Source organism: Oncorhynchus tshawytscha, unplaced genomic scaffold (assembly GCF_018296145.1).
Source record: "Oncorhynchus tshawytscha isolate Ot180627B unplaced genomic scaffold, Otsh_v2.0 Un_contig_14897_pilon_pilon, whole genome shotgun sequence".
Lineage (NCBI taxonomy): Eukaryota > Metazoa > Chordata > Actinopteri > Salmoniformes > Salmonidae > Oncorhynchus > Oncorhynchus tshawytscha.
Window position 1 is genome coordinate 59,843 of NW_024608990.1, and position 9,885 is coordinate 69,727.

The following is a 9,885-nucleotide window of genomic DNA, read 5'->3' on the forward strand; positions in this document are numbered from 1 at the left end:
GATTACCAACAACGACGAGACGGCCTACAGGGAGGAGGTGAGGGCCCTCGGAGTGTGGTGTCAGGAAAATAACCTCACACTCAACGTCAACAAAACTAAGGAGATGATTGTGGACTTCAGGAAACAGCAGAGGGAACACCCCCCATCCACATCGATGGAACAGTAGTGGAGAGGGTAGCAAGTTTTAAGTTCCTCGGCATACACATCACAGACAAACTGAATTGGTCCACTCACACAGACAGCATCGTGAGGAAGGCGCAGCAGCGCCTCTTCAACCTCAGGAGGCTGAAGAAATTCGGCTTGTCACCAAAAGCACTCACAAACTTCTACAGATGCACAATCGAGAGCATCCTGGCGGGCTGTATCACCGCCTGGTATGGCAACTGCACCGCCCTCAACCGTAAGGCTCTCCAGAGGGTAGTGAGGTCTGCACAACGCATCACCGGGGCAAACTACCTGCCCTCCAGGACACCTACACCACCCGATGCTACAGGAAGGCCATAAAGATCATCAAGGACATCAACCACCCGAGCCACTGCCTGTTCACCCCGCTGTCATCCAGAAGGCGAGGTCAGTACAGGTGCATCAAAGCTGGGACCGAGAGACTGAAAAACAGCTTCTATCTCAAGGCCATCAGACTGTTAAACAGCCACCACTAACATTGAGTGGCTACTGCCAACACACTGTCAATGACACTGACTCTACTCCAGCCACTTTAATCATGGGAATTGATGGGAAATGATGTAAATATATCACTAGCCACTTTAAACAATGCTACCTTATATAATGTTACTTACCCTACATTGTTCATCTCATATGCATACGTTGATACTGTACTCTATATCATCGACTGCATCCTTATGTAATACATGTATCACTAGCCACTTTAACTATGCCACTTGGTTTACATACTTATCTCATATGTATATACTGTACTCGATATCATCTACTGTATCTTGCCTATGCTGCTCTGTACCATCACTCATTCATATATCCTTATGTACATATTCTTTATCCCCTTACACTGTGTATAAGACAGTAGTTTTTTTTTTGGAATTGTTAGTTAGATTACTTGCTCGTTATTACTGCATTGTCGGAACTAGAAGCACAAGCATTTCGCTACACTCGCATTAACATCTGCTAACCATGTGTATGTGACAAATAAAATTTGATTTGATTTGATTTGATTTGATTTGATTTGATTTAAAGTGAGGCTAGATTAACGGGGGTGCTGTTTAGCAAATGTTAAATTGTGAAAGCAAGATGTGTTACAGTCATGAAATACAAACACAGTACACACACACACACACACACACACACACACACACACAGCTTCACAACAAGATCTAAGTGAGTTTGATAGTTTTTTTTCTTTGTATTTCATTAGAGATATTATCCATTTAAAAAAGTGTTCAATAGCTACATTTACTTGGTCTATCCCCACATTCTTTATCTTTTTAACTTTTGTAAGTAGCTATATTAGAGTGATTTTTGAAGACCCTGTGTAAAAACAACAATCACTGTAATAATGACTGGTAGACCTTTTTGTGTGCCACTAGTAGATAATTAATCCAGTGTGATGACTATTGTATACTTTAACATGCCCATATTATGGTTAAAGGAAAATATTTAAAAATGTAACTTCATATTCATCATCTCCAGCAATACCCCAACATCAACATGTGAAAATTGAGCTTTTCTATGTTTTGGAGTAAACAAGGTAGAAGATAAGCGTTTCAGGGGCCTCCCGGGTGGCACAGTGGTCTAAGGCTGTGCCATCAGATATTCTGGGTTCAAGCCCAAGCTCTGTCGCAGCCGTTCGCGACTGGGAGGCCCACGGGGCGGTGCACAATTGGCCCAGCGTCGTCCGGGTTAGGGAGGTCTTGGCCGGTAGGGATGTCCTTGTCTCATCGCGCACTAGCGACTCCGGTGGCGGGCCGGGCGCAGTGCACGCTGACCAGGTCGCCAGGTGTATGGTGTTTCCTCCGACACATTGGTGCGACTGGCTTCCGGGTTAGATGTGCATTGTGTCAAGAAGCAGTGCGGCTTGGTTGGGTTGTGTTTCGGAGGACGCATGGCTCTCGACCTTCGCCTCTCGACCACAAAATTGGGGAGAAAAAAAGAATATAAGCGTTTCCGATGACATCGTCAACCAATTAGCAGGTAATGCCAACTCATAATTGTCTAAAATTATATGACGATGTTATCTTCCTCTATGTTTTTTTTAGTACAAAACAGAAATGTGCAATTTTCACAAATGTTGATGGTGGTGATGGAAATGATGAATATGAAGTTGAAACATTTTAATATTTCCAGTTAAAGAGGTTTTGAAGTAGATCAATAATCCATTGTCATTAACATTGTAAAGTGTAACATGTCCACATTATGACAGCTACAAGACTGGAGCAACACTAGAACTAGAACAGTGTGATTAACATGACACCACTAGTAGATCAATAACACAGTGTGATTAACATGACACCACTAGTAGATCACTAATACAGTGTGATTAAATTACACCACTAGTAGATCACTAATACAGTGTGATTAAATTACACCACTACTAGATCAATAATACAGTATGATTAACATGACACACCACTAGTAGATCACTAATACAGTGTGATTAACATGACACCACTAGTAGATCAATAATACAGTGTGATTAACATGACACCACTACTAGATCAATAATACAGTGTGATTAACATGACACCACTAGTAGATCAATAATACAGTGTGATTAACATGACACCACTACTAGATCAATAATACAGTATGATTAACATGACACCACTACTAGATCAATAATACAGTGTGATTAAATTACACCACTAGTAGATCACTAATACAGTGTGATTAACATGACACACCACTAGTAGATCACTAATACAGTGTGATTAACATGACACCACTAGTAGATCAATAATACAGTGTGATTAACATGACACCACTAGTAGATCAATAATACAGTGTGATTAACATGACACCACTAGTAGATCACTAATACAGTGTGATTAACATGACACCACTAGTAGATCACTAATACAGTGTGATTAAATGACACCACTAGTAGATCACTAATACAGTGTGATTAACATGACACCACTAGTAGATCACTAATACAGTGTGATTAACATGACACCACTAGTAGATCAATAATACAGTGTGATTAACATGACACACCACTAGTAGATCACTAATACAGTGTGATTAACATGACACCACTAGTAGATCAATAATACAGTGTGATTAACATGACACCACTAGTAGATCAATAATACAGTATGATTAACATGACACACCACTAGTAGATCAATAATACAGTGTGATTAACATGACACCACTAGTAGATCAATAATACAGTGTGATTAACATGACACCACTACTAGATCAATAACACAGTGTGATTAACATGACACACCACTAGTAGATCACTAATACAGTGTGATTAACATGACACCACTAGTAGATCAATAACACAGTGTGATTAACATGACACCACTAGTAGGTCAATAACACAGTGTGATTAACATGACACCACTAGTAGATCAATAACACAGTGTGATTAACATGACACCACTAGTAGATCAATAATACAGTGTGATTAACATGACACCACTAGTAGATCACTAATACAGTGTGATTAACATGACACCACTAGTAGATCACTAATACAGTGTGATTAACATGACACACCACTAGTAGATCAATAATACAGTATGATTAACATGACACCACTAGTAGATCAATAATACAGTATGATTAACATGACACCACTAGTAGATCAATAATACAGTGTGATTAACATGACACCACTAGTAGATCAATAATACAGTGTGATTAACATGACACACCACTAGTAGATCAATAATACAGTGTGATTAACATGACACCACTAGTAGATCAATAATACAGTGTGATTAACATGACACCACTAGTAGATCACTAATACAGTGTGATTAACATGACACCACTAGTAGATCAATAATACAGTATGATTAACATGACACACCACTAGTAGATCACTAATACAGTATGATTAACATGACGCACCACTAGTAGATCAATAACACAGTGTGATTAACATGACACACCACTAGTAGATCACTAATACAGTGTGATTAACATGACACACCACTAGTAGATCACTAATACAGTATGATTAACATGACACCACTAGTAGATCAATAATACAGTATGATTAACATGACACACCACTAGTAGATCACTAATACAGTATGATTAACATGACACCACTAGTAGATCAATAATACAGTGTGATTAACATGACACCACTAGTAGATCAATAATACAGTGTGATTAACATGACACACCACTAGTAGATCAATAATACAGTGTGATTAACATGACACCACTAGTAGATCACTAATACAGTATGATTAACATGACACACCACTAGTAGATCAATAACACAGTGTGATTAACAGTCTGATATACCACGGCTGTCACCCAATCAGCATTCAGAGCCCGAACCACCCAGTTTATTATGGGCAATTAATTCCAGAGCTGGAACCAGCTAGTTTATAATAGCCAGTTAATCTCAGGCCTCATACCGAGGCAGAGATAGAAACACAATCATGTATTGATGAACGAAATATCAACAATTCATATTTTGCATATTAATATGGGCTGTAGGCAGCATTTACTTTTAAATGATTCAATAAACAATCAATCTTTCTGTTATATTTATACACCTAAAACGGTGTTGTACTTGTACACCTAAAACGGTGCTGTACTTGTACACCTATAACGGTGCTGTACTTGTACACCTAAAACGGTGCTGTACTTGTACACCTATAACGGTGTTGTACTTGTACACCTAAAACGGTGTTGTACTTGTACAAAAACGGTGTTGTACTTGTACACCTATAACGGTGTTGTACTTGTACACCTAAAACGGTGTTGTACTTGTACACCTAAAACGGTGTTGTACTTGTACACCTAAACGGTGCTGTACTTGTACACCTAAAACGGTGTTGTACTTGTACACCTAAAACGGTGCTGTACTTGTACACCTATAACGGTGCTGTACTTGTACACCTAAAACGGATGTATAAAGGGTGAAATAACAGCTCCGTCTGAAGGTTGCATTGCCAAATGCAAAAACATAACCCACTATGTCAATTCTCAAAAAGCTGTGCTTTATAAATAGTGACATAATGCATGCTAACTAATGCCTAATGTATGTAAATACGCAACACAAGAATGCAGGTCAAGTTACATTTTGGGTGGCACAATTTTACATAATTGGGTAGTACACTGGACAACACATAGCTCATTGGACAACACATAGCAAGTACACTGGACAACACATAGCTCATTGGACAACACATAGTAAGTACACTGGACAACACATAGCTCATTGGACAACACATAGTAAGTACACTGGACAACACATAGCTCATTGTGTTCTTGCGTTGTAAACTTGCATAATTGGTCTAATGCTTTCATTGCAGAGCCAACAGGTTCCATTGGCGCCTCCATTTGCTTTGATAAGGGGTCTCCAGCCCTCCTCTGGTCCCTGCATGAAGGCTCTGATGTCAACAACAGTTTGACATGATTGTCACACACTCTTATGTCGCACATTGTTTTACTCTTTATGGACTGAAATACATTTGAAAATGAAATGAAGATCAACAATATAATAATTACCAGAGAATATTAATGTTCCTTGAGTAGTTTCAAGTTGAATTGTCTACATGCACAGTATATCTTAACTTTTAACAATCTTTGCCATTCTCCCTGGCACCGTTTTGACAGTAGACTAAGGGTCACTTTCAATGACACGTTAACTGTTTGATCAACAACATTAAACAATTTACTAATTACAAAACACGTTAGAAACAATAAATAAGATGAAATACCTATCATGAAAGTCAAGTTTTAGTAGTAAATCACTTTAACAATCAACTACATATAGTTCATGTTAATGTCAAATTATTTATCCCATACAAACCTGAGAAGCCCACCCGATGCCATTTCCTCTTGACCGACTAGATGGACTTTCTATGCCAGTTCTCTGCTAACATTGACTGTAAACAGAGCTCAATAAACTGTGTGTTCTTTTAAAACAGGTTGGGTTCATGAGACTGTACCACCATAAATGTTATCTGTTTTTCTCCTCCACTATCCCTCTCTGCTTCCAGTCAATGGCATTTTCCCTCTAGTTGGCGGCAGAGTGACCTTTGTGGACTTTGTGGAGATGATGGGTCAGAACTTAGATGTTGGCAGAGACAGCAGACATGACAGGAGCAGTGGTGACCCGTCATTATGAGCCCCACATTTTTGGGGGGAGGTGGGAGGTCTTACCTGTTTTGCATGTTATTTTGGCATTAATACTTATCAGTTTGCAAACAATGTAAAAAAAATTATAATATTGAGTTAATAAAGCCGCATACAAACATTGTCTCTTTTATGCTTTCTTGAGTAAGACAGCTCCAAAATGCAGGTGTTTCAGCCGAGCTCAGTGCTTTCTGTGGTGGTGGGGCAGCCAGCGGAAAATATGGAGCGTAGGTGTTGGTAAGGCTCAAGGTCATTGGCCACAGATAAAATGACGTCAAATCACGTAATATCTACAGTAGCTTTGATTGGACTGATTGTGGTAACATAATACTTTCAAAATATTAGCTAGCAGTCATCATCATGAATCAAGTCGACAAAATACTTTTTAATCCTTGTCATATGAAGATAAATAATGAAGGGAAATTATAGATAATATCAGCGCTCATCGGCCATTGGACATAAACATTACACAAGTTGGAAATCGCAAATTCAACAATGAGTGGTGTGGAAGGAATCAGAGACTGTGGGTAACTGCAAGCCTTGCAAAGCAATCAATAACCTGCTATTCATTGGAGTGTCTGTGTGGTCCCAAATCTGGGATTTAGTGTCTCTAAAAAGTTTAAAATGAAAAAAAGTTTAAAATGATAAACATTCAACATTGGCCATGCTGTCAATGAAGCAGGATTTGTGCTGCGCTCAAAACAACTTAACTCAAAACTGCGAAAACTTGACTTCAGTGGGTTCAAGACAACTGGGAATTCCTGAAAAAACGAGCTCCGACTAGGAAATACGTTTTGAACATTCATCTAACTCGGAATTGTACATCGGGAACTCGGGCCTCTTTCTAGCGCTAAGACTTGAAGATCACTGATGTCATCATGATTTGACCTTTTTTTCCCCCAGAGTTCCCAGTTGTCTTGAAAGAACCATAAATCCAGAGAATGCCAAACTTTGATAACAAAATTTGTCGATGAAAGACCACCGTGCCACTTTCCTGTTCAAGTGAGCACAGCACAACAAGGTGAGCACAGCACAACAACACAGCATGCTGCTGCATAAATAATGTAATATGCCAGGGAGATATGTATACTGTAGCTAAGAAAGTAATACGAAGCGTATGTTGTGTAGTATGCTGTTAGTAGCCCATGTGCCTCACCCTAATAATTTGGTCTATTTACCCCTCTAATTTCGCCTACTGCTGACTTGGTGGTGCACATGTAGCCAATAACCTGTTTGAGAAATGTAATCATAAAATGTTGCTTTCATTGTCTGCTTATATGCCTCCTTTCTTTATCCTATGGTTCTGACTTGGTGTAGAGGGAGAACACTGTAAGAATGGCCCATGTTCTGAACTCTGTCGCTCTACATTTCAAAAGTGCTAAATAAATAGTTATATTGATTACGTCCATCCTAGCTCGCTAATTAATGTCTTATTCTTATCAAATTACAGATTGCCTCTTATCCGCTACAGAAACCCAGCCTATCGTCCTCTCATGCCATAGTTTGTACATCTCAATTGTCATTAGAAGCCACAATTGTTTAAGCAAAACAGCCATATCAGCTATGTTTTTTAAAAGGCAGTAAATGAGACTGGATGAACTGTTTCGCTGCCAGACAAGGCTCCGCTGGTAGCCAGGTGTAGCAGTGGTAAGATGTTGGGACAGCTTTATGTAGGCCCTAACAGTTTGTGGGCACCGTTTGTCACCATTATAGTGTAATTAATGTATTGTTTAGTGTTGTGCAGTGTCTTTGCTGGGATGCAGCCCACTTTTTTTGCCCCACCAAGATTTACCTGTTAATTTCCCCACTGGATAGGAGTGAATGGATGCTTTCAGAGGTATGGAGTCAACATGACTGTTTAAATCTGTTGTCAGTGTAGAATCACCTAATATCAAAGCAATTCACTTATTTCCTCAATCAAACCTGGTCTTCCTCTACTTCTCTTTTTCTCTCACTCACTTTAATATATTTGTGGGTGTATTTGTTCTTACTGATTTTCATTGCTATAGAAACAATCCCTAACAATACTTCATGTCTGTTTTAATTGCATAACCTACATTGTAATAATAAAATGATTTGTAAAGCACTTTTCATGCATTTTGTTAATAGCACTACGCCATATAGTCAATTAACAAATATAGATTCATTATTTAAAGAAAAGGTTTGTGGTATGATTATACTGTATAATATAAGGTAGATTAGGAGGTGGGGGGTCATCCTACTGTATAATACAAATATCTCAAGAGTTTTAAAATGTTAATTATAATATTTTTATTAACTTAAAATATATCTATGAGGGAATGAAGTAAAATAAACAATCTCAATGAACAGTTTTTATTAAAAAGTCCTTCAATGATAAGTGGTATACATTGTTGTTAGTATGATAAGTATATTAATCATAGGATAATCATAGGATATGATACATGGATTTTTCTACAATAAATAATGCTGGGATTTTGAAATTAGATATATAAAAAATTTCCTGTAGGTGATGAATCATTGGTTATGCATTTTTCTAAAGTAAAATAATGCAGATATTTTTTTATGAAATCAGATGTGTATACATTCTTTACATTTGACAAATCTCAGGCAAATAAACAAACAATGGAATAATTAACTTGTTACATTACGGAAATGAATATTTTAACATGCATGCAACTAAAGTAGCCCTTAATGCAACTTCCTTTCATAAGATGAGGACTAAGATGTTCTCTGCTTACATACATACTTGTTTAAGGCTTTTGTATGTTTGTATCTGTTTCAGAGGCTTTTGTAAAGGTGTAAAACATAGCATTACATATAGAATCACATCTGTATGGCGGTAAATCTAATGGACAATATTTACAATCACAGTATGTACAGTCTGCACTGATCTATGGACCCCTTCAGTCCATCACTGGGCTAGTCCTTCAAAGACTGTATGAATGATATACAAGATCAAACACAATATCAAAGCTCAAACAAACAAACAAAATGACCTTTCTTTCATAATTAGTTACACTTCCCTCTTGTAAATATATATCCTTGTTTCATCCCAATGAGCATAAACTTCATTTAATTTTAATCCAGCTGTTTATACAAATTATATGAATATATTTTTTCTAATGTTGAGATTTGTCTTCATACTCCAGTCCAAGTCAACTAGTAGTCAACAGTATGATTATAATCTCTACCCGGCACAGCCAGAAGAGGACTAGCCACACCTCAGAGCCTGGTTCCTCTCTAGGTTTCTTCCTAGGTTCCTGCCTTTCTAGGGAGTTTGTTCTAGCCACCGTGACTCTACGTCTGCATTGCTTGCTGTTTGGGCTTTTAGGCTGGATTTGTGTATAATTATCTGCTGATGTAAAAGAGCTTTATAAATACATTTGATTTAATATAATATCATTTTTTAATTACATTTTTTATATAATATCGGCGTTAGACTGACAAAATCAATAGGAGACCCCAGCAGGTAATTCAACCATAATAGTTTAGATAGCTGGCCGCTAAACTAACTTAGCAATCTTTGTTTTGCTGACATGGGCTAAATGACTGACTGTCAATGACTTACATAACAAGAGAAAAACTGCTGATATAAAA